The 27,075-nt window shown below is 28.2% G+C and overlaps 1 long non-coding RNA gene across 1 annotated transcript; it reads right to left on the bottom strand.

Annotated features, from left to right (window-relative positions):
* Positions 1 to 24,183: 24,183 nt before the first annotated feature.
* Positions 24,184 to 25,860, bottom strand: LOC140174503 (uncharacterized). Its single transcript, XR_011864085.1, has 2 exons — positions 25,442 to 25,860; positions 24,184 to 24,540 (listed from the first exon to the last, which is right to left on the bottom strand). It is a non-coding gene; the product is annotated as an uncharacterized lncRNA (long non-coding RNA).
* Positions 25,861 to 27,075: the final 1,215 nt, after the last annotated feature.

Genomic DNA, 27,075 nt, shown 5'->3' with positions numbered 1-27,075 from the left:
TAAACGAATTATATGTATTAATCACATCTCCCCATCATTATAATTAAATTTTCTTTCTTTCTTCTTAAAATAATTAAAATTTTTATATATTTTTTAATTTAATTTTAATATAATATCAGATTAAATATTTTATGCATATGTTTAATTATGTATCATAATTAAAATGTTTCTCTATATTTCATCTTTTAGTTTAATTATTTTACTCTATTTTTTTACTACTCAGAGTCTCTATTTTTTAAATAAAAACTTATTTAAACGTCTCATAGATATAAATTATTTGTTAATAAGTATTCTAATAAATTTTGATAGAAAATAAATTATGACAAAAAATAAGATCTTTTTCTTTAATTTTTTAATTATATTTGAATGTGAATTTTAAAAAAAAGTTCAGAAATAGAAAACAACTTAATTACTACTAGATTAGACAGTTTCTTGTTATATACTACGTTTTTTAAATTATATTACATAACCATATATTATATTCCTAATTAATATATATAATCTAAAATATTTAATTAAATATTATTTTATATTTAATTTAATTTTATTATTATTTTATGGTCACTTTTTTTAAAATTAATTGTCTTTTTAATTGTATAAAAATATTAAAATAAAAATTAAATTTTATTAAACATCTATAAAAAGTAAACAAAAATACTTTTATTAATCATGAAGTATTTACTTTTTCATTTATAGATGTTAATAGAATTTAATGTTTATTTTAATAATTTTATACAATTAAAAATAATTAATTTAAAAAGAGTGAATATAAAATAAAAATAAAAATAAAAATTAAATAAGTATAAAAATAATATATAATTGAATATTTTAAATGATATATTTTAATTAAAAATATAATATATGGTTATGTAATATAGTTAAAAAAACGTAACATATAACAAGAAACAACATGTCTTAGTAGTGGTCAAGTTGTCTCTCATTCTTCAAATTCTCTGTTAGAATCCCAACCCAACGACCATATAAACAAATGTTGAAGATAATTGTATTTTTTAAAGTATAAAAAATGAAATTAAGTAAGTGTTGAGGATTTGAATTTCGTCTTATGTATGTAGCAATCTATTAGCTAGCAGCAAATTCTTAAATGGAGCTCAGATCCATGACGGATTAGTCATTGACCAGTCAGATTAGGAGATATTATGGACAATTAAAAATAAATTAATAAAATTAAAAATATAAAAATTTTAAGATTATAAAAAAAGCAAGAAAGTTTTATATAAGAGTTAATTTGATCAATTTTGGCATGTGATTCCTATATATATTTTCTTCAAGTTATATTTGAAAAAATAAATAATTCTCCTTTAAACTAGTAAAAAAAAAGAAAAAAATCCAAACCATCGTTAAAAAATATAACATAATGTCTAATTTTAACTTATTTTTACTCGTTTTTTGTGACGTGTTTCATTATTACTTGCAAATAAATATAACAAATTAAAACAAAAAAAAATTAAGAAAATATTTATCGGAGTTGTACTAAAAAAAACATTGAACAAAAAAATATTCATTCACAAAACCTTTCTTTTATATTTGGAATAACAATGCAAATGGCTCTCAATAAAGATTAAAGAATATAGGCTAACAAATTAATAAATTGCTTTAATTATAGAGGACTCGTTTACTATTAAAAAAAATTGAACCACACTACAAATATACATAAATACTATACGACTGTAATATTGGCCACAAATTAAAAATCTTATCAATAGGTTCTTAAAGAACCATAAAATTCTTTTTCCACCATAGAGAATTCCATCATTCAAAATTCACTTGAACATCATAAAGTGCAAAATGAAATTTCCAATTCAAAGAATTCTCATGAGTTTTTTTCTTAGTGAAGGTTAAGTATGAAATTATCACCAATTAAACTTGAGATAAGACTATCTGGGTGTCTGAAAAATATTATGGATGAGATATATGGACCCCTTCACCCATCATGTAAACTATTTTAAAAATATTATGGATGTTTTATATATTTGTGCAAAAAGCAGAATCATTCACAAATCAGGGCATGTTTTGTTACATAGCCTATGCTAATAGTTCTTATATTTGGATATGCATGCATTATACTGCATTCTGAATTCATGTAACATAGGCATTAACCATAGGGTGCCTGACTTTCTAAAATGAGCATTAATTATTAGTATGTGAATCTATCTTATTAACTAACCACGATAAGTTTTCCAGAATTCTCTGGCTGCCTTGCCAAACTTATGGCAGCTGCAGCTGCTGAAGAAATTCTGACCTATAAAGAAATTTGAAAGAATTATAATGAGGGTTATAAAATCCAAAAACATACTTCTTTGCAAACGTTGCAATATCCAGCAACATGCTGATCCAAAGAAAACCAATAACTAAAGCGAATTCTACATCTAGACCCTAGATTTATGAACACTTAAAAGACAGAAATAAAACTAAATACAAAGTAACAACTTTAGAGAAAATTGACACTAAAATTATGAAAATAAAAGAAATAATAGTTTCAAAAATACTTTAAATGATAACTTACCAGCAAACCTTCTTCCAACACTAAAGCTTTTTAATAGCATATGGCAATTCTTTTTTCGAGTACCATCCAAATAAATTATTAGTATATTCTTTAATTTTCCTAACATTTTTGGAAAATGTTCAAGACTAGAGCACCCTGAAAGACAGAGATGTACAAGATTGGTCAACTTGATAGATGAAAATCTCTTGAGCCTCCTGCAACCTAGAGCACTCAATAGGCTAAGTATATCTAAGAATCCAATTGATTTGTGAATTTTAATTAAATTCAAGCACATATTCAATGATAGGTTTACTAAATTTGGGACTCCGGATATATCAGGTATCTTTTCTACATTAGAATGATCAAGATTTATGATCGTCAAGCTCATGTACTGCAAGCCTGCAGAAAAAAAAAAAGACGTCAAATGATGAAAAACCTTAAAAGATTTTTATTGTCATATGTAAAGGTTTTGGATGAAAGAATTTTAGACTTGCCTTTTGCTTTTTAAGAAACCTAACTGACCGTATACTCTTCCCAGATAATTGGAATATGACAAGTCCAATTGAGTGGATTTTGTCAATCTTTCATACACTTATTCGTATAAAATACATGGTTTTACAAATCCTTCCTAATTTTGTTCCATGATTGAAAACTTGCTTCCTAAGCCTTTAAATTGTTAAATTTTAATTCCTCTTTATACCATTCGATGCCGTGATTTATGTATTAAGTGTTTTCAGGATTTATAGGCAGGAATGACTTAGAGGATGGAAAAGAAGTATGCAAAAGAGGAAGGAACACAAGGATTTAAGGATTTCATGGGCGAGCATCGACACGCACGCGTGGAGCGACGCGTACGCATGGATAGAAAATTGTGCAGCGACGCGCATGCGTGGCCAACGCATACGCGTGACAATGCGTCACGTGCTGCACTAACCAGAATTCGCAGGGGCGATTTTGGGCTGCTTTTGGATCCAATTTCAAGCCCAGAAACACAGACTAGAGGCAGGGGCAAGTGAAGACTCATCATCCATTCACATTCACTGAGTTTTGAGTTTTTTTTAGTTTGAAATCTTAAAGAAAAACACTACTTCTCCTAGGGTTCTTAGATTTTAGTTTTATGCTTTTCGATTGGAGTCTTCTTCAATATAGTTTGCTTTTCTATTACTCTACTCTTTTATTTTCCATTTAATTTGCTTGTGGTCATATATGGATATTGTTAATTTTGGGATTTATTAATGCAATGAACAATTTTTGCATTTAATTCCATTTCCTATTTGATTTCCTTCAATTAATTATCACCTTCAAAATTTTCTTTTATTAATTTGTTTTAATTATCATGTCTCCTATCTACTCCCTTTATATATTTGTGAAAATGACATTCATGTTAATGGAGTAAACTCCCAACTTAGCTTTGGAGTTGATTAAAAGAAAACCCTTGAGTTTGAATACTCAAGTTATAATATGTAATTGGAAATTGCTGTCAATTGGATTTTCACTAACTCTAATCCTTTCTTGAAAAGTGATTAGGACTTGTGAATTAGAGTTGGTCTTACCTACTTAACTCTCCCCTATTTGTTAGAGGATAACTAAGTAGAAGCAATAACATTTTATTATTATACTTGGAAAAATCAACAAGAATAGAAATTCCAATTAATCTTCTCCTAACCAAGACCTTTTATTTCAAATACACAACATCTCTTGTTAATTTCTCCTTGCAGTAATTTTCAGTTATTTATTTTTCCATTTTCAAATATCAAAAATTTCTCAAAAAATTTCTAACCAATAAATTACACCCTTTTGTCAACTCTTTGGGAAACGACTTGAAAATTCTACTCCCAGTTAATTGATTCTAAATTGTAACAATCCTTTTTAAATTGATAAGTGGAATTTTCATCGGTTAAAAACTGTACTCGCAACGCTATTTTTATTATAAATTTTTAATCGGCAAATTTTCGCCTCACAGTCCCTCCGGATGAAAATCAAGTGGTAAACAAGGTGAAGGGTATACATCTAACCAATGGATATATATTTGTCCAATTCTTAACAAGGTAGGAATGCCTAGCTACTCCTTTGCTAACAAAAGATTAAGTGTGGTTCAACTTAAAAAATCTATGTTAAACTAACAAAGATTCAAAATTAAGTGACAACTTAACTTAATTCAAATAACTAATAAAGTGATAACAAAGTAATAATACTCTAATCAAATGTCAAATTTCAAATGCATCTTAAATATCTCTTGGTACTAAATTAATTGGTGCATGCTAAACCTTCACTATTAAGTAACTAAAACAACAAAGCTCAGAGCTAATAACATAGAGGGAAGCTAATGATGGATTAAGCATGAAGCAGATTATATGGTTTGCTTCTGCCTTCAATAATGGCTATATTATTTATAGAGGCTAAGAACCCAAGAAGCCAATCCCCATTCCTTGCATATCAGAGTAGTTTGATTGGTGATGAAACTCTGTATAGATAGTGTGATAATAATATTTACCGTGAATGTAAAGTGTAAATAGTAGTAGACTACCAAATAAGTAAGGCTTGCTACGTTTATTTCCTCATGTAGTTTGTTTCTCCAACTAGCTGGTTCTAATCTTTTATCTTTCTTAATAAGTCATTATCTCTGCTCTTTGTATAATATGTCCTCTGTTCACAATGTTGGAATTTGTAAATCGCATGCAATATCTGAATCTCTCTATTTCTTTATCTGATGATCATCTTTTAATTTTATCTTTTTACGTGCATGATTCAATACTTCTTTATTATTTAATTTGAACACATGATCAATTTTCCTTTCTAGTGGGACACCCCTCACCTTCAAACTAAATGACTCTAAAATCAAATGGATTTTTTCTTTGAAATTTCCACAATGTAACAGTGCTTGTCTCAATCAAAGTAATGTAGTAGATTTGGTCATAAATATAAATTACATAATGGTTAATATGAATCTTCATATTTCTTTCATGTGCGGACCACACTTAATTGCAGTAGGACATTATTCTTTGTTTCAAACTATAAAATGGCATTCTATTATTCCTAGCATTATATATTATTTTCTTCAGTTTATATAGTATTCCTAGTGTACTTCATGAGATGTGTAGCATTGTCATTGTGAGTTAGAAGTGGCCGCTTATATTATCATTTCCTGCTTATTTTGACTGTCTGAAACTATTCTCCAATGCTAAAGATTACCATATTACTGCTCATTTTTTAAATTTACTGCGAAGATAACGTAAACCTTATCACTACTGTTTTGCTATATGCTGGTTCCATGAGATATGTCTGTCGGTTTGCTTTTGGTTTTGTTTATTTATTTAAATAACAATACATAAAAATATAAATTTGGTGATATTGAGTGTTTAAATGCTAACTGATTGCTGTTGCTTGCTTGAGTTTTCTTTATTATGCTTATATGTAAAATAACGATTTCTATGCATAGTTGGAGATTGAGGGTTAAGTTAATAAACCACTAGAAAGTACAATAGATATTATTTGCTTAGATAAGATCTTAGTTATATATTTGCTCTCTTTTTAGTTTTTTTCATTTAGAAGACAAGTTTTTTAGGGTGTTTAAACCATAATATATGTTAGAAGCTAGGAAAAATAAATTTGAAAAGGGTTTTACATGACATTGAACCTCGAAAATTGTATTCAACTCAAATAACTTGTATGATAGTGACTTTTAAACCATAAGAAAAAAAAATTGGTAAATTCTTTATATACGTCCAAACTATTTTTCTGTAAACATTACAAAGGATATTTAAAGCCTCTATTTTCTTCTTCTTTATTGAGGTAACACCTAAAGAAGGCTGAAAATACAATTTGAAGATTCTATTCTTTTTATCTACTATGATTGTTTACTTATATTTTTGTTTTAAGTATTTTTTTTTAAATCTAACTTCTACTCCTCTTTTTTTTTTTAAGGAAGTTTTTTTTCCTTTTCATTTTTTACTTTCGAAACCAGCAATTCTTTTTTTTAATAATTTTTTAGAAAGTGCAGAATTTTGCAATGAGTAAGCAACATTTTCAATACCATTCGTATACTATATATTATCTGGGATACAAATTTTCTTTTTAAGTTATTCTCCTACTCTTTCTATGGAATTACTTATAAGAAATTATTGAATTTAAATCTTTTATTACTCTCCCATTATTACATAATTGTAATAAACTGTAATTATTTCTTTTGATATAGCCCAAAATTTTTTTTAAGTTTTTCCAATTGTATGACTTTATTAATTGTATATTCATTTTTTTTGTATGATTTCAATAAATTAGATATAGATAAGAGTTGGATTTCAAAGCCACAAGTTGGTGCAGAATATAGGATCGGTTTGAAAAGATTCTTAGACTTCGCATTTGCTAATGCATCATCTAATGGGATGATACATTGTCCATGTCCTTCGTGTGGGTTCCGACTTCTCCAAACTAGAGAATATGCCTACGATCATCTGCTGATCAAACCTTTTCTCCCTAATTATACCTTTTGGTTACATCACAGTGAGAGACACGTAGTAAAGAGCTCTTGTGGTAGACAAGAAGCAGAACCTTGTAGAGACATCAGAGATCCAATGCGTGACATGATCTATGAGGCATTCAACTTTTCAAGACTGATTGGGGATGAAGAAGACTCAAACAATGAATATGCTAGAGGGGATGCAGAAGAGTTGTCGTATCTATACGACAAACCTAGTTGCGAGGCCCGTAACTTTCAGGACCTGCTTGAAGATGGAGAGCAAGAATTGTATCCAAAATGCTTAAAATTCTCGAAGCTATCTTTTTTGATGATGTTCTACCATATAAAGTGCATGTGCAGAGTGAGCGATAAGGCATTTGAAATGATACTAGAGTTATTGGGGAGCCTTTGAGCATGCAAAGATTTCGAATTCATTGCACGATGCCAAAAGGATCACAAGAAAGGCCGGTATTGCATACAAAAAGATAGATGCATGTCCGAATGATTGCATGCTATACCATGGTAGCGACCAAGAAGTGTCTAAATGCAAGAGGTGCGGGACGTTGAGATGGAAGTAAAAGACTAAAAAGAATTCTAGAGTAAGGATCAACGTGGTTGTTAAGAAGAATGCAAAATCACAGGCGGCGAAAATTCTTCGTTACTTTTTACTTGTTCCGCGATTGCAGCGGATGTTTATGTCCAATAAGACATTCCTTGACATGTGGCATAAGAAATGTCCTAACTCTGATGGTTCCTTGAGGCATCTATGGGACGGTGATGCATGGAAGACATTTGATTGAAGATATATTGACTTCTCTAGTGATCCGCACAGCGTTCGCTTAGCCTTAGTTAGCAATGGCTTTAATCCTTTTGGAAACCTGAGTTCAAAGTACTCAATTTGGTATGTGATTCTTTTCCCGTACAAAATACCTCCCTAGCATTGCATGGAACCCACTTCTTTTATTCTCTCTATGATTATTTTCGGTCCTAAGATTATTCCCGGTCCATAAGATGCCTGAAAATTATATAGATGTTTACCTAGAGCCCTTGGTAGATGAGTTGAAGTAGTTGTGGGGTGGTGTTGCAACGTACGACGCTAACGAGAAAAAAAAAATTCAAGAAGTATGCCGCGTTGATGTGGACAATCAGCGATTTTCCATGTTTGGAAAACTTAGTGCTTGTTTGGGTGCCATTATCTTGATAAAAAAAGATATTTTTTCAATGAAAAAAGATCCTTTTTTATTTTTTAGTGTTTGACAAATTTCTAGCAGCAAAAGTAAAAACACTAGAAAAATAAAAAAAAAACATCTTTTTTGAGAAGCTACAATTTACATCTTTTTTAAAAGATCTTTTTTCTCAAAAAGAAAAATATTTTTCACATAATAAATGAACAAAAAAGTACTTTTATCCTATTTTACCCAAACATAATTGATAAATAAAAATATCTTTTTACATGAGATATCCAAACATAAAATCACTTTTACTTTTATAAAAATCTTTTAAAAAAAGATCATTAAAAAGGATATTTTTTAAAAATGACATCCAAACAAGCCCTTACACTACAACAAATGCGGATACTAGTAGCATTTTCTTTTTGCTATTAGCGGCAGTTTTAAACTATCGCAAAACCGCTCTATAGCGGTTCTCCAACCGTCGTCCTTTAGCGCAAGGGGGTTAAGTATTGTGGCGGTTTTCAGAAACCGCTGATATAACCGCCGCTATCTTCAAAGAAAATAACATCAACTCCTAATACCTATCTTCTGCTCTATTCTTCCAAGGAATTCGTCTGTGCAGTAATGTCTCCCACCTTGCTATTGAATTAGATAATTTAGAACACTCTCCATTGCCTGCCTCTTTATCTTTTCTGCTACTACTTCATCTTTGATTGCTTTCCTTTTCAATTTCTTGGTTGTCACCTTTACTTGTAGTTTAAACAGCATCCTTTGGGTATCATCTATTTGAGCTCCATCCCCTGACAGATGCGAACTCAGACGAAAGAGTTGACTTGGAGTTGGTTCGAAATCCACGCAACGCACTCTACCTGGGTGCTCTTTTTCGAGAGCTTGGGCAAGCGAACCATTTCAGACAAAATTTTAAACGATTCATCACGCTGCTTAATGTCCATAATTTTTTCTACATACATAAATAAGCAAACATAAGAAGTTACGGGATAGAGCATATTAAACACAATTTTATTATTAAAATCAATAAGAAACAACATAAAAGATCTCAACGTAGTATTTATACCAATCTCCCAAGCTGCTTCATGTATATAGGAGCTATAAATTCGTTTGTGCACTAAGTTTCATAACTCTCCTTTGTTAACTTTCCTCCTTTATTCTTTCGATTTTCACAATGTAGTTTATGTCATCACCATATTCCACCCAAATAAAGGAAATTTGAAAATACACTTCAAAGTGGATTCAAACAAAAATTACCTCTTCTTTCCTTCGCCTCGCCAGGCTTTTCAAACTGCAAATGTTATTGTATAGTTGTTTCAATTGATTCACAGCATTTTTCGTGTACTTCTCCTATTATTTCGTATTATATTTTGTACTCAAACGTCAAAAGATGCCTTCAAATGGCTTAGCTTGTTGGGTATATTGAAATTCAAAAATGTTTTATGACTAAAGAAAATTAGCTTACTTTATTTAGCATTCATTATTGTTGCGACAATTAATAAATGCTAAATAAACCTGACTTTTTTTTTTTTGTCTCTCTAGCATTATCGATTTGAATTAAACCGTTGCAGTCATAATCCATGTTTTGCTATGATACTTTTTGAGGTTGAAAATTTTCATTCCCTTAAATTTTTTTCGCACGTGAGAGAATGACATAATTTTGGAGGTATACTATTACTTGGGGGCAGAAGTTCTAACATGATGTTTACTTAGATATAGTTTCTGAAGTTACTTTCTCAGATTTGGCATTCACCTAGTTTATTTATATTACTTTAGAAAAAAAATTCCTTATTGCATTGAACACTTGAGAAAATGTTAAATAGTAAACAATGAAATTATTAAATTATATTTGAGTGTGTATAATAATCAAAACTCAATTAGAGGTATGTGAAACTAACAATATCACCGTTTTATATGATAACACAAATATAAGTTTAAGAATTTGATTGATTCTGAGAAATATATATGAAGTGATATAGAGGACAAATGCTTAGATATTTTTCAAGATATAGACATACCGAAAATCATACTAATCTATAGTAACCCAAGATTATGTTGTTAAAAAGCAAGATATATATAATGAATCCAAAAAACATAAAGAATAGTAGAGCATTCATAGCTTATCTGAATGCACATCATATCATTAAATCATCAAAGCATTGTGCATAGATACATAATGTTCAAGGATATATGAAGGAAAATAAATGCAACAATGCAAAAAAGAAAATCTAAGCCTATATGACCACATGAGCTCCCCTGAGTCCAATATTCTCTTTCTGAGAACATAGTCTGAATAGTTAACTATTAATGCTCTCTTAGGGTGTCATCTTAGCCAAATTGTTGCATCTGAACGCATCAAACTCTGCAGCTACATTTGAGAGTCTAAGGCCTGTCTTCAGTGTTCTGCATTGGAGACTCAAAATAGATAACTTCAAGAGATAGTTCTTTGAAATGAGGTGAAGAATATATATTTTGAGTTGATGGAGAGGTAGATGAAGAATGAGATAGATCAAACACTTTTCTGGTTTTCTACTTGAATAACTGAGGACTAAGTGAGAAAGGGGTGAACTCAATCTACAATCTATGTAGTCCACAATCTTCTGAAATGGCATCCAAAAAACAAGCATGTGATCATTCCTGATGAGAAGAGTGGTTGAGTGCACCTATCGATCGAACGTGTACAACAAAAACCGAGTTATAGCTCATCTTAACTAACGGATCACCTTGATATCTGGAAACTAAGATAATATAATTGCCAAAACAAGCATGAGATCATTACTTATTGATTTCTTGTACCTCTTTTATACTCAATAACTTGAGGGCATATGCTTGAGGGGATCTTAGGTAAGGAAGCCTTTTGAGGTATCTCAATTTGATATCCAAATGGAGCTATAGTGATTTATGAAGTTCTGATACTTATTAGTTAGAAGCAGCTCATAAATGTTCTTCCTTATATAAGATTACTATCTTGAATTGACCACTTTTGAGATTTAGATTAATATGTTCTATAAGGAGAGAATCAGCTCTTGAAAGCGTTCTGGGGTCATTTATATCAGATATCTCAAACTAGTGAGTCTTGTCAATCTAATGTTATGTAAGTATACTTGATACAATTTCAGAGAATTTTCCAAAAATGCCTAATCTTCAAAAATTCAGATAAAGGAAAAGGATATCAAGTTTAAAGTCCTTTACCTCGATAACTAGAAGGCATGGAGATATCATCGTTACTCTACCTCATTCACACATTCCTTGATGATTCTTCTTAGTTGTGCCTATAACTATACCCCTTTTCCTTTTTTACTTGAAGTGCAGCACTCAGCTAACCAAGAAATTAATCATGCTACTTTTGGTCACTTCTTATCCTCATGAGGTATTTCTTCAGTCTGCACAAGCTATGACCATAAGAGAATGATGATCGTTTGGGACTGAGACTGAATGACTTTCCCATGATCTACTCTTCTACAACCATTAGGACGCTCAACTTCTTAGAAGACCATGTTCGAATACTTGTCAAGTCTTCTTAGAAGGGGGTTAAATCATGCTTAGACATTTTTCTTAAAATTCTTGATCTATAAACACTTATCAAGTCTTTGAACTTGTAGGCTAATGTTAGCATCTTTTTCAACGGATCCTTGGCTTGTATATTAAAACAACTTCTAAGTTTAATGTTGGTAAGACAGTAATTCCTGAGATACATGAATTGCTTTAATGAACAACCCGGATATACAAGAAAGCTTTTAAAGTCTTAGCAGACGTTAGATCAGTGTGAAAGAAGTTCTGAGGTATCTACAGTCTTTGAACGTATTATACAAATCTCTTCATATAAAATAAACCTAATACATAAAATATATCTATCTACAGTACTAAAACTGGGTTTTTCTCTAACTAATGAAAGTGAGGTGTCACTTTCTCGTGATTCGTGAACTCATTTTTCCTCCAAAATGAATGCATTTAATGAATAATGTATAATTATATTAATTTAGAAAAATATCTTTATTTTAATTATATAAAATCAATATTTAATGTATTATTAAACTACTTATAAATTATTAATCAGAAATATTTTTAATTATTTTAATAAATAATGCATAATTATACTAATTTAGAAAAATATCTTTATTATAATTATATAAAATCAATATTTAATACATCATTAAACTAATTACCAATCAAAAATATTTTAAAATATTTTAATTATATTCATATCCTTCTAATTCTTATTCATTATCCAATGATTTATTAGTGGCAAGTTATTAACCCATTTATATTGATAATAATAATAATTTTATTAGAATAAATATCAAATTTTATTCCTAATATAAAAATATAAAATTTAATTCCTTCTATTTTTATTTTACCACTTGTTACCTAGATTATTTCTTTATCAATAATAGGTTTACCATTGTAATTATTTTTTAGTGAGAGTACAAAAAAAAAGTACATAGTATATAAGGTGTAATAACTCAACAAATATTTTCTAAGGGAGAATTTTTCATTCTCTCCAACAATGAGAAGAACCTATCTCTCTCCCTCTCTTAATCCCTTCTGATTCATCAAACCATCAACATCACAGCTTGAACAGTTTAGGACATGAGATTTTCTTCATGGTGCGGTGAGCGTGGGGAGCAACCAAGCTGTGAATAAAAAAAAAGTTGTGAATTGAGATCAATCCAATTTTGCCATTCTCTTTCTATCCCTAATTTTTCTTTCGACATTTTCTTTCCCCCATTCTTACCTCTTCCTTCAAACTCATCCAATAGAGTTTGATGAGAGACTATTTCGCAAGATTCTTTCTTAGTGAACATAGCTGTTCCGATCAACGAGTTGGAAGGAAGAAGATCTGAATCCCTATTACTCTGTGATTCATTGATTTCTCAAAATGGCAAACATGGCAAACAGATCCTCCCATTGCAGAGGTCGTGGAGCTACATTGGCTTGCTCTCATTGCAACAAGCAAGGACACACAGAAGATGTATGCTATAAGAAGCATGGGTACTCCTCCCACTTCTACCAATGGCAGCAACATAACACCACCATCAATCACGTGATCACTGAGGGGCATGATGATATACTCAGTGACAAACAATTCCAGCTCAATTGTCTCCAAGAGAATATTGGAATATCAAGATCTGGATTCACTCCAGAGCAAAGATTTGCCTTGTTAGAGTTGATCAAAGACAAAAGTGTGCAGCAACAACCTCATAATGCAAATCAAATTTTGACTAATTCCATTCACACTTCCACTCCAGGTAAAACCATTGCATTACATTTTAATGCGAGAATTATGAGCATTATCACTCCAAAATCTGCACTATGGGTCATTGATTCCGGTGCAACAGATCATGTGACTTTTGACTTAAAAGATTTTGCAAGTTTTCAAAATATTGATCCAATCAATGTGATATTGCCAAATGGAACCAAAACTGTTAGCACCATCATTGGCACAATCACATTCTCTAAAAATTTTTTTCTCAAAAATGTTTTATACATTCCTTCTTTTGATTTTAAATTGATATCTGTGTCAAAGTTAACCTCAAACTTACATTGTCAATTGTTAATCAATGATAAGTGTTGTGAGATACAAGATAGATCTACATCAAAAATGATTGGCATTGCTGAGTGTATAGAAGGGTTATATACAATGAGTGGAGAACCAGAATTCTCTCATTTTCCCCTCTTCCAACAAAGCAAGCTTCATTGGCGGCAACTACTACTACTACTCATCCCACCACACCTTCAGTGAGCACAACAACATTTGGCATCTTAGATTAGGACACATACCCATGCATAAATTGATTTTTCTGAAGAAGTATTATCCTTTTATAGATAGTATTGCTTCAAAATTTCCTTGTGATTCATGTCATTTTGCAAAACAAAAGAAATTATCTTTTAATCTTAGTACAACTAAAATAAAAGATTGTTTTGATTTAGTTCATATGGATATCTGGGGTCCTATTTCTGTCCCTTCCAATGAAGGACATAGGTATTTTTTGACTGTGGTGGATGGTAAGAGCAAATTCACTTGGATTTTTTTTATGAAAACCAAATCTGAAGCATCACAATTGGTTATTAATTTTGTGAATTTTGTCAGAGTACATTTTGAAAAACAAGTTAAGTGTATAAGGACCGACAATGGGCCAGAATTCACTCTAAAATCCTTTTTTGCATCAACTGGAATTTTACACCAAACTTCTTGTGTAGAAACACCAGAGCAAAACGGGATTGTAGAGAGAAAACACCAGCATATTTTAGGTGTTGCTAGAGCACTGCTATTTCAATCATGAATTCCACATTGTTTTTGGTAATACGCAGTTGCTCACGCCATTCACCTAATTAATAGGCTGCCCAGCACTAACCTGAATAATGCTAGTCCTTATAAGCTTTTGTATGGCAACTTACCTGACCTTTCATATTTAAGAGTATTTGGTTCTCTTGCATATGCCTCCACATTAACAAATTCAAGAACAAAATTAGACCCAAGAGCCAGAAAAACAGCTTTTCTTGGTTTTAAATTAGGAACAAAGGGTTTTCGACTTATTGATTTAAAATCAAAGGAAATTTTCATATCCAGAAATGTAATTTTTTATGAAACTCATTTTCCATTTTTACATTCCACTAGCACTGACATTTCTGTAGTGCCCATTCGTACTCCACAATGCATTGATCTTTTTCAATATGATACACCATCCACACATCATTTGCAATCACCCACACATACCACACTCATAGATTCAAATGAACATTTCTCAAGGTCAATGCACTCACCAATTTCCTCACACACCATTGCACCCATTACCACACCACACACTAATAATGCACCTGCATCACAACACTCTGACATCACACATGACTGCATTACTAGAAAGTCTGAAAGAGTCAAGAAACCGCCTGCTTATTTGAAGGACTATCATTGTATGACAACCCACACAGCTCACTCTAGCAATGTTTCCAACTCTAACTCTTTATATCCTATCTCACAACACTTGTCATATGATAAACTAACCCCGAAATATAAGTCACTTTCTCTAGCCATCACCTCAAATCAAGAACCTAGCACTTATGAGGAAGCGGCTGCACATGAATGTTGGAGAAAGGCAATACAAGATGAATTGACAGCTCTAGATCAGAACAGAACTTGGTGTCTCACTGAACTCCCAAAAGACAAGAAGGCTGTGGGTTACAAATGGGTTTTTCGGGTAAAATTCAATCCCGATGGCACCATAGAAAGGCACAAAGCGAGGCTAGTTGCAAAAGGATTCACTCAAGTGCAAGGAGTAGATTATGGTGATACTTTTAGTCCAGTTGTCAAAATGACTACCCTATGAGTAATGTTAGCATTAGCAGCGGCAAAGAAATGGCATTTGAAACAGCTGGATGTCAACACTGCCTTCCTTCATGGAGATTTGGACAAAGAAGTTTATATGAAGATACCACCCGGTTTGGCTGTGTCACAACCAGGTTTGGTTTGTAAATTGCAAAAATCTCTATATGGGTTTAAGCAAGCAAGCAGGCAATGGAACATTAAGCTCACTCAGACTTTTGTGGATGTTGGTTATAAGCAGTTTTTTTTATGATCATTCACTCTTCATTAAGAAACAATCTCAAAGCTTCACTGCCATTCTAGTATATGTTGATGACTTGGTTTTAACCGGGAATGACATTGGTGAAATCAATTCCATCAAGCAAGATTTGGATGACAAATTCAAAATAAAGGATCTTGGTGATCTCAAATACTTCTTGGGAATGGAAGTAGCACGCTCTAACTCTGGAATTCACATTTATCAGCGGAAGTACACCATGGACCTTCTCAGAGATTTTGGTTATCTAGATTGCAAGCCTCTCTCTACTCCATTTGATTATAGTCAGAAACTTTCAAAGGAATCAGGTACCATTTTAACAGACAACACTGTTTACAGACAGCTCATCGGCCGACTCCTTTACCTCACAAATACTAGACCCGATATCTCTTATGCTGTGGGACGTTTGAGCCAATTTTTGGACTGTGCAACAACTTCTCACCTACAGGCTGCTTTTCGTGTACTCCGATATTTAAAAGGCCGACCTGCAACTGGTCTCTTCTTCTCCTCTACTTCTAATCTGCATCTCACTGGATTTGCCGATGGTGACTAGGCTACCTGTGTCGATACTCGTCGCTCCATTTCCGGTTATTGCTTTATGCTTGGGAACTCGCTCATTAGCTGGAAGAGTAAAAAGCAAACCACAGTTGCCAAGTCCTCTGCAGAAGCTGAATATAGGTCTCTTGCTGTTGCCACTTGTGAAGCTAGTTGGTTATCTTTCTTAATGGATTTCATTGGCTTGCCGCTTCAAAAGTCTATCACTCTATTCTGTGACAACCAGTCAGCCATTCACATTGCCAATAATCCCATTTTTCATGAAAGAACTAAACACATTGAAGTGGACTGCTACATTGTTCGTGAAAAGCATTTGTCTGGTCTCATTCATCTTATGCCAGTTCGTTCCAAGGATCAACTTGCTGATTTTCTTACCAAAGCTCTGCCACCGGGTCCTTTTCTTGCCAATGCTTCCAAGCTAGGATTGTTAGATTTACACAATTCTAGCTTGCGGGAGGGTGTTACCTAGATTATTTCTTTATCAATAATAGGTTTACCATTGTAATTATTTTTTAGTGAGAGTACAAAAAAAAAGTACATAGTATATAAGGTGTAATAACTCAACAAATATTTTCTAAGGGGGATTTTTCATTCTCTCCAACAATGAGAAGAACCTATCTCTCTCCTCTCTTAATCCCTTCTGATTCATCAAACCATCAACATCACAGCTTGAACAGCTTAGGGCATGAGATTTTCTTCACCACTTAAAATACCATGTATGCTAGAAGAAAATATCATTTGTTACTCTTTCATTTGATAGCTTTTATAACAATTCTTTTTCTTCCTATGAGGCGTCGTTGCAAGAAGACAACTATCGTGGACACAAACTACCACACTCTTCAATTTTCGTGCTCATCATTCGGAGCTATATAACTATATAAGATATGTTATCTATGAAGTATTTATAGATCATGGTGTTATCATGTATGCATAAATAAAAAATGTTTCGTATTTAAATTTAAGTCATTTACTTGTTTGTGGTATATTGTAGTGTGAAATTACTTTCAATATGTGTTGTGTAATGATATTATGTTCTAATTTAAGCTTTTACTTTAGAACTGTATTATGATTTTATCTCATCATTTTTTCTTATATGATTTTATCTCATCATTTTTTCTTAGATATCAAGTTGACGTATTTTTATTTATTATTATTATTATTGAAACGGATGTGATATGAAATGTACCAAAAAAAACTCTCACATTCAATTTATTTTATTGTAGTCTTCTATCTATTCTATTTATTTTTATTTTCTTCTTATTCATTTTATTTTTTTAAATTTATTTTTAAAAATTATCTTTGATTGAAATATTTATTTTATAATTAGTATGTAATGAATGATACATAATTATACTAATTTAAGATAATCTCTTTATTATAATTATACTAATCTCTTTTAAATTTATTTCAGAAAATTATCTTAATTATAATTATATAATAATATTATACTTAGCATTTAATGAATAATTCACAATTATACTAATTTAGAAAAATATCTCTATTATAATTATATAAAATCAATAATTAATGCATTATTAACCTAATTATCAATCAAAAATATTTTTAACTATTTTAATTAGAATGATTTTAATTATATTGATATAATTCTACTTTTTATTCATTATCCTAAAATTTTATTAGTGACAAGTTATTATCTTAATGGTGACCTATATAATAATAATAATAATAATAATAATAATAATAATAATAATAATAATAATAATAATAATAATAATAATAAGATAGAAAATTATATTTTAGAGAAATATAAATTGATTATTAATAATTGGTTATTAATAATGATAATTATATGATTAATTTTTAGTAATCATTAAATATATTTAATAGAGTAAAGTATCGTTTTTGTCCCCAATGTTTGGAGTAAGTCCTATTTGTGTCCCTAACGTTTAGATCGTCATATTTGTATCCCTAACGTTTATAAAAGTGATTCAATGTTATCCTACTATGAATTATACTAACAAATTATATTATATTTTTCAATTATTCTCACTTGGATGTATTCATTCTCAATTAGGTCTCACTTGGATGTGTTCAATTTTAATATTATACCGACTATTTGTGTTTAGATTCAATTATTTCCCTAGAAAAGTGAATTATGTAAATGTTGTAGGAATTAGTTTCAACTTTTGATGAGCTATTTTTTGGAGTGGATCATCGATTCTATCCCAGACATTTGTATTCTAACTTCAAAAAGAGATTTTTAAAACTCAAACTAAAGCGTTTATGATGTGTAATTGACGGCAAGATAACATTGAATCACTTTTACAAACGTTAGAAATAGAAATAGGACGGTATAAACGTTAGGAACACAAATAAGATTTACCCCAAATGTTGGGGACAAAAACGATACTTTACTCTATTTAATATAAATAACCAAGTTTAATTAGTTAACAAATGAAAGAAAATATTATTGCACGACGATTGTAGAAGCAACAATATATATATATATATACCTAATTTAATATTAATAATAATTCAATATATATATATATATATATATATATATTAATAACTAATTTAATATTAATAACAATAATTATCGTTATTATTCAATAATAATAATAATAATAATAATAATAATAATAATAATAATAATCTTTTCTTTTAATAAAACACTCATCTAATTGAATTAATATAAATATTTAATGAAAATAAAGGATGAATTTTTTGGCTTGAAGAATAATACAATCGAATATTCTTGAAGATTTTAAAGCTGTGAGTATATATTCTTCCTATATTAATATACGCATGCATGTTACTTCATTTTTTTATAAATAGAAAATAACATTTACCCGTTAAATTTGTTAGTTGCTCAACCGATTCATCTTATTTATTAAAATTGAGATTGATATATAATCATAAAGATTTTTTTCCTCCATTAATTTTAGTAAAAAAATCCATGACGTAAAATAAAATAAAATAAAGTCAGTATCTACTTTTTTCTCAATATTTTTTATATTTACGATAAATATTAAATGTAAAAAAAATAATATTAATTATTATCACTTTTATTTATTTACATTCATAATTAAATTTAATATAATTATAGTAAGTCTCTATAATTATAACAATTTATATCTGTTACATATATAGCAATTATATTATATATAATTATATATCTCCTCTTTTATATATACTTAGCAAGTATTTCTATTTATATAATCTACTTGATATATTAAAATTGAATTTTTTCTCAACTAATGAGAGTGAGGTGTGAATTCCTCATGAATTCATTTTCCCTCCAAAATGAATGCATTTAATGAATAATGTATAATTATACTAATTTAGGAAAATATCTTTATTATAATTATATAAAATCCATATTTAATACATTATTAAACTACTTATCAATTATCAATCGAAAATATTTTTAATAATAATAATAATATACTTCTACTTAATATACTAAAATTGTACTTTTCTCTAACTAATTGAAGTGAGGTGTCAATTTTTCATAAATTTGTTTTTCTTCTAAAATGAAAGCACTATTATCTCATCTAAATTTATTTTAGAAAAATATTTTTATTATATTTATATTACAATTAACATTTAATGAATAATGTATGATTATACTAATTTAGAAAAATATATTTATTATAATTATATAAAATTAATATTTAATGCATTATCAACTAATGAAAGCGATGTGTCAATTCTTCATGAATTTTTTTTTCTCCAAAATGAAAGTACTATTCTCTTTTCTAAATTTATTTTAGAAAATCTAAAAATTTCATGCTGAATATAGGTGGCAAGTTAAAAAAAATCATCAAGCTCATGAATCAAATCATATTTCTATAACATATATAAGAATGTATATTTTTATTATATAAAAATTGAATTTCTACACTTCATGATGGGCGTGACATACTTCTTAGCGTGTTTCTTAATTTATTTTCTATAACTCATTGAATACAATTTATTACAGTAAATTAATTATATCAACTAATTGATTTGATTAAGTATTTAAATATCACACGATTTATTATAATTTATATCAATCAAATAATTGTAATTTGTTATATCAATTATTTTAATTCATTAATTTATAAGGTACATAATAACATAGATGTTTGTTACTTATACTGATTAAATACAATAAATACATATTAATTTAGTTAAAAAAATCATTGTCTCAAATATTTTTCTATTTATTTTTTTAATTCATTAAATCCAATCAATTATAATAAATTAATTATATCAACTAATTAACTCAATCAATTATTTTTTAATTTATTTTTTGAATTCAATAAATCAAATAAAATTAATTATACTAATTATTTGTATTGACTAATTGATTTAATTAATTCTTAAAATATTTTTATTTAATTTATTTTATTTATTTAAATATAACTAATTAGTTATTTAATTTTATTAGGATAAATATCAAATTCTATTTCTAATATAAAAATACAAAATTTTATTTATTCCATTTTTATTTTATCACTATAAAAGACCATATATGCTAGAAAAAAATATCATTCATTTACCAATTACTCTTTCATTGAGTAGCTTTTACAATAATTCTTTTTCTTCCTATGAGGCGTCGTCACAAGAAGGCAACTATCATGAACACAAATCAGCACACACTCTTCAACTTCTGTGCCCATAATTCAGAGCAATATATGATATGTTATCCATTAAGCATTTATAGACCATGGTGTTATCATGTTTGCATAAATAAATAAAAAATCCGTAATTAAACTTAAGTCATTTACCTATTTAACTCAATTAATTATAATAAATTAATTATATCAACTAATTAACTCAATCAATTATTTTCTAATTTATTTTTTGAATTCAATAAATCAAATAAAATTAATTATACTAATTATTTGTATTGACTAATTGATTTGATTAATTCTTAAAAATATTTTTATTTAATTTATTTTATTTATTTAAATATAACTAATTAGTTATTTAATTTTATTAGGATAAATATCAAATTCTATTTCTAATATAAAAATACAAAATTTTATTCATTCCATTTTTATTTTACCACTATAAAAGACCATATATGCTAGAAGAAAATATCATTCATTTACCAATTATTCTTTCATTAGATAGCTTTTACAACAATTCTTTTTCTTCCTATGAGGCGTCGTCACAAGAAGGCAACTATCATGGACACAAATCAGCACACACTCTTCAACTTCCGTGCCCATAATTCAGAGCAATATATGATATGTTATCCATTAAGCATTTATAGACCATGGTGTTATCATGTTTGCATAAATAAAAAAAATCCGTAATTAAGCTTAAGTCATTTACCTATTTGTATGGTATATTGTAGTGTGAAATTACTTTTAATTTGTATTGTGCAATGATATTATGGTTTAATTTAAACTTTTATTTTAGAATTGTGTTATGATTTTATCTCATCATTTTCTTTTAGATATTAAATTGATGTATTTTTATTTATTATTATTGAAGCGGATGTGATATAAAATTTGTAAAAAGAAAAAAAATTTACATTCAATTTATTTTATTGTAGTCTTCTATTCTTCTATTTTTTATTTTTTATTCATTTTATTTCCTTTTTAAATATCATATAATTTATTATAATTTATACCAATTAATTAATTATAATTCATTATATCAGTTAGTTTAATTCATTAATTTATAATATACATGATAAAATAGATCATTTGTTACTTATACGTTTATTTTTCTAAAATCTAAATCTGAATAATTATGTTTTCAGTTTTTGTTATGAACAAAATATTATTAATAATGAATAATAATTAACCACTCATACTTTTAATCAAAGTGTTTGGATGATTTTTATATTTATTAATATTAATTATTGATTATTTTTTCATAAATAAATTATTTATAATTTTATGTTAGTTAATAATTGATTAATGATTAATGTTCATGAAGCTACGTTACTTTAAATTTTATATTTTATAAATATTTTATTTAAATATAAATTTTTTTAACATAAAAATGTATTACTTTTAATAATATCATAATTTTATATTTTTAAATTATTCTAAATGAATATTCTTCAAATACTAATTAAAGTCATTCTTCCATTTGCTTTTACTAATCTATTTTCTAACTATTATATAAAATTAAAATCGTATTAATGAATTTAATTTTAAAGTTAATTTAACTTTTTATTATTTAGAGTGTTTTTCAATCAATAATTTTATACTTTTTACTTTTTTTTCAGTTTCATTTTGAATTTTAATTTAGTACTCAAAGGTAGTGAAATTTCATTGATACTGAAATAAAATTACAAAAGGGTCCATAGGGTAGAATAAGTAAAATAATGTGATACCCACATTGCAACATTTAAATGAAACAACTAAGGATCTAAAATGTTTATCTTTCTCTTTTTCGCCGTCTATTATATTATCTATTCTATCTATTCTATTATATATAAATCAAATTTTTAAGAATCAACGTAGCATACTTCTACTTTATTTTGTTTAACTCATTAAAGTCAATTCATTATGATGAATTAATTATATCAACTAATTGATTTGAATAGATATTTAAGTATCACACAATTTAAAATTATGTATATTAATTATTTGATTTAATTTTATGATATATAAATTTAAGGAATAAATTAAAATAAAATAATTTATTACTTATTTAAATTGAATACAACAAATATAAATTAATTTAGTTAAAAATTACTATTTTCTAATCTTCTATACATAAAAATGACAAAACAAAATTATAAAAACAATCTTTTTATCAAATTTGCTATTTTAATTTTATTTTATTTTCTTTTTTTAAGTATAATTTTATTTTATATTAACTTTGTTTATTTAATAATAAAATATACTCATATTAATTCTATCATATAATAATATATTTTTCTCCTATATTAATCAAAGAATTTCAATAGTTATCAACTACATCTAATAGAATGACTGAGAAGTAAGAACTACGAGAAGTTAAACTCAGGTTCAAAATGATGAAACAAAGAAAAAAAACAGTGGATATATTATTAGAGAAAAATGTATAATAATGACAAAATATACTAAAATTGAATTTTTTCTCTAACTAATAAAAGTGTGTTAATTCCTCATGAATTCATTTTTTCTCTAAAATGAAATCACTATTTTCTTTTCTAAATTTATTTTAGAAAAATATATTTATTATAATTATATTACAATTAACATTTAACGAATAATGCATGATTATACTAATTTAGAGAAATATTTTTATTATAATTATATAAAATCAATATTTAATACATTATCAACTAATAAAAGTGAGGTGTTAATTTCTTATGAATTCATTTTTCTCCAAAATGAAAGTACTATTCTCTCTTCTAAATTTATTTTAGAAAAATATCTTTATTATTAATATTACAATTAACATTTAATGAATAATGCATAATTATAATAATTTAGAAAAATAAAATAAAGTCTAGTAATTTATCTTCTGACTGCACACGTGTATAGAATAACTTTTAAAAAGAGTCATGTATAGTAAATAAGGTCGATGGTTGTAAAACTGTATACTAATATTAATATAATATTATTTCAGGTATATATTTTGCAGCAGACATCAAAGAAAAGTGTTGAGTTATTTTTTAATAGATTTAAATTATTTATTATTTATTTTGAGCTAATTTTGATATGTTCTTATTTAACAGTAAAACAACATATAAAAATTTGTTGGTGAGTCTAAATATTATTAAATTATTTATATTATTTATAGTCACATTAAGTATATATGTTTGATTTATTAAAAACAGTAAATTATTAAAATCAATTAATAAATATTTTAGAATTAATATATTTAATATTAGCTTAAAAAAAAATAAATAATATATAATATATTATATTTTTATTAATCAAATTATTATAATTTAAATTAATTTTAAAAAAATAATTTAAAATTATAATTTCAATCTCATCACGTAAATGAAACAAATTAATACACTTGTTAAAATATAAAAGTTGAATAGTCCAAGTAACAGTATTCTCTCCAAAAAGGTTACTGTAGCAGTTTCCCATTGAACAACGTCTGTCCTTTTTGCTATAAAAATTACAATTCTATCCTATCTATACATTGCTAACTACAATACCTTATAACACCCACTCTTTTCTGCCACCGGTCCATGGAGAGGAAGAAAAGAAGCAGTAATTTTCTCCCCAAATTTTGAGGTACCCTTTTATCCAGGTAATAAAGAGAGGGGTGTTTTAGCCAGCAGATTGAAAGAAGATGTTGATGCAGAAGTGCAGCAATTCCCCAAATTTGATTTTAGAAGAGGTTGCGCATCTGATTGAGCGGTTATTTTTCCATTCCCAATCGAAACACAAACGCTTTGGTTAAGCTAGTTTATATTTTGCAGACACATTCACATTTCGGGGGATAAATGAGATGTTTTTACTTCGTGAAACTTCTATACTAGATATCTTACATTAGAACGTTTTTATGAAATTTTCTTAGATGTTAAAATGTTTCATGAACCACGCACCATCTGGCTATAACTGGACTGGTTCATCAGTGGGTTGTTCACATTCAATGGTGACAATCAAACACACATACGTTCCTAACTAGGCATAGATCCATTCATAAAGCACTTCCAGGCATACCTTGTAGGAAGGCATTTTCAGTTATATAAAAATAGATTAAAAAAGAAACTAGTATAAATTCATAAAAGAGATGTTATGTTCCAGCCCTAACTTAATTGGTTAGGGAAAACTCATTATTCCCGTGCTTACAAAATCATAAAACAAGTAACAAAAAGACATTTTTGAAAGGAAATGGGAAAAGAGAATATTTCTATAGAATAATTGTCCTTTGTGGGGATGGGTATTCTCTTCATCACTTCCAAACAAGAATAAATAATGATAGTATGTAGACCAGATCTTAGAAAACTTTCATATAATGTATTACATCATAAGAAGTATTTGTTTCCAAAAACAATTCAGTCTAGAACACCATGCAAGACCGAAAGCAATTTATCAAACAGTTCATGTGCACTAGCAAAACCCACTACGGTGATGTCTTTTTCTAATAACGAATAAGAAAATGAAACCCATTACGGTGATGTCTTTTTCTAATAACGAATAAGAAAATGAAATTGAGAGTGAGAATGAAAGGAAGCATAAAGTAATGGAAGATTTAGAACCTTCAGATTAAGATTATCATCATAAGGGTGGAAGGATTATGCAACCTGGTGAGTGGGGAAGACGGAGGAGTGAAAACGATATTCCGAGCAAAAAGAAAAGAGCATTGATTCAGATTGAAAACTATATAATAAGAGAGGATCATGGAGATGATAATCACATATTGTCCACATGACATGCTCCTTCCTTGCCGCTCCCAGCAATCACCGCAAACTCTCCCGAGTCACCACCCCTCACCACTTTGCAAACCCTTGTTTTTGTATAGGGTGGTGCTAGGGAGCCAATGGCCTAAGCGTACAATGTGTATAATTGATTAAATCTTTGGTCTATGAATAAAATGAATATCACTCATACTATTTAGAATAACCATCCGGATACCAAGAATAATAAACATCTCATATCATAAAATCACTCATCCTAAAAACTTAAGTTGATTTTGGAGTTCACCAAGGATCGAACCCTTGACTTTTCGGATCTAGAACTCTAATACCATGTCATGAATTCACTCATCCCAAAAACGCAACCTTACAATGTAACACTAATTATCATATCTCTAATACTTCCTAAACCTCCATTATACACATTGTACGCTTAGGCCATTAGCTCCTTATACTTTCTCTTTGTATATTCTCGCTTGACCTCCTTTTATATCACTCTTTAGAGAAAATAAAAGGAAAGAAAAGTGGTGGAAAGAAAATAAATGGAAAAAATTATTTTCCTTTGTTTAGATACCAAAGAAAATGAGAAGGAAAGAAAATTTTAGTTTGAGTCCTACAAAAAAAATTTCCATCCATTAAAAGCATGAAAACAAGAAAAAAAATGTTACTTTTAGTATATTTACAATATTATCCCTAATTCTATTATTAATAATAATTATTAATATAAATTTAGTTTTAATGGTTTTAATACATTATTATAATAAAGATTTACATTTAAACATTATATATGTATTAGATAAATAATTTATAAAATTATAATATTTTATAATATTCATAAAATGCAATAAAACATAAATAAATAAAAATATTTATACTTTATTTTATTATAAGGACATTAATGTAATTTTATATCATTATGATTTTCTTTTTTCTCACTTTTCTTCTTATCCAAACAAAAAAATTTTTTCTTTCTATTTTCTTTCCATTCATTTTCTCTTCATCCAAACAACACATAAATAACTCTACTTTTCCTTCTATTTTCTTTTTTTTCATTTTTCTTCCTCTTATTTTCTTTCCTTCTATTTTCTTTCCTATATCCAAACAAAGCTTTAAGGTTATGTTTGGTTGGAAAGAAAGAAATAGAGAGAAAAGAAATAAAAAGAAAAGAAAGGAAGGGAAAGAAATTGAGTGAATTTTTTTTCTTAGATGTGTTTGAATGAAAGAAAAATAAGAAGGAAAGAAATGTTATAAAAAGACAATTTTACCTTTATATTATAAAATATATTGAAAAAAAGTAAAGGGATAATATTGAAAGGAGAGAGAGAATTAGTTTTCTCTCCATTTTCTCTCCATTGTTGGAAGGAAAAAAAATTGGTGGGTCCCACCAAAATTTTTTCATCCATTTTCTTTCCTCTCCCATTTCTCTCCTCAACCAAACAAAGAAAAATAACTATTTTCCTTCCCATTTCTTTTCCTTCCTTTTCCTTCCTCCCATTTTCACCTCAAACAAATACACCATAAGT

The sequence above is a fragment of the Arachis hypogaea genome, chromosome 7, assembly GCF_003086295.3.
Source record: "Arachis hypogaea cultivar Tifrunner chromosome 7, arahy.Tifrunner.gnm2.J5K5, whole genome shotgun sequence".
Taxonomy (NCBI): domain Eukaryota; kingdom Viridiplantae; phylum Streptophyta; class Magnoliopsida; order Fabales; family Fabaceae; genus Arachis; species Arachis hypogaea.
The sequence above is the reverse complement of the archived record's forward strand: the minus strand, read 5'-3'. Positions and strand labels throughout refer to the sequence as shown.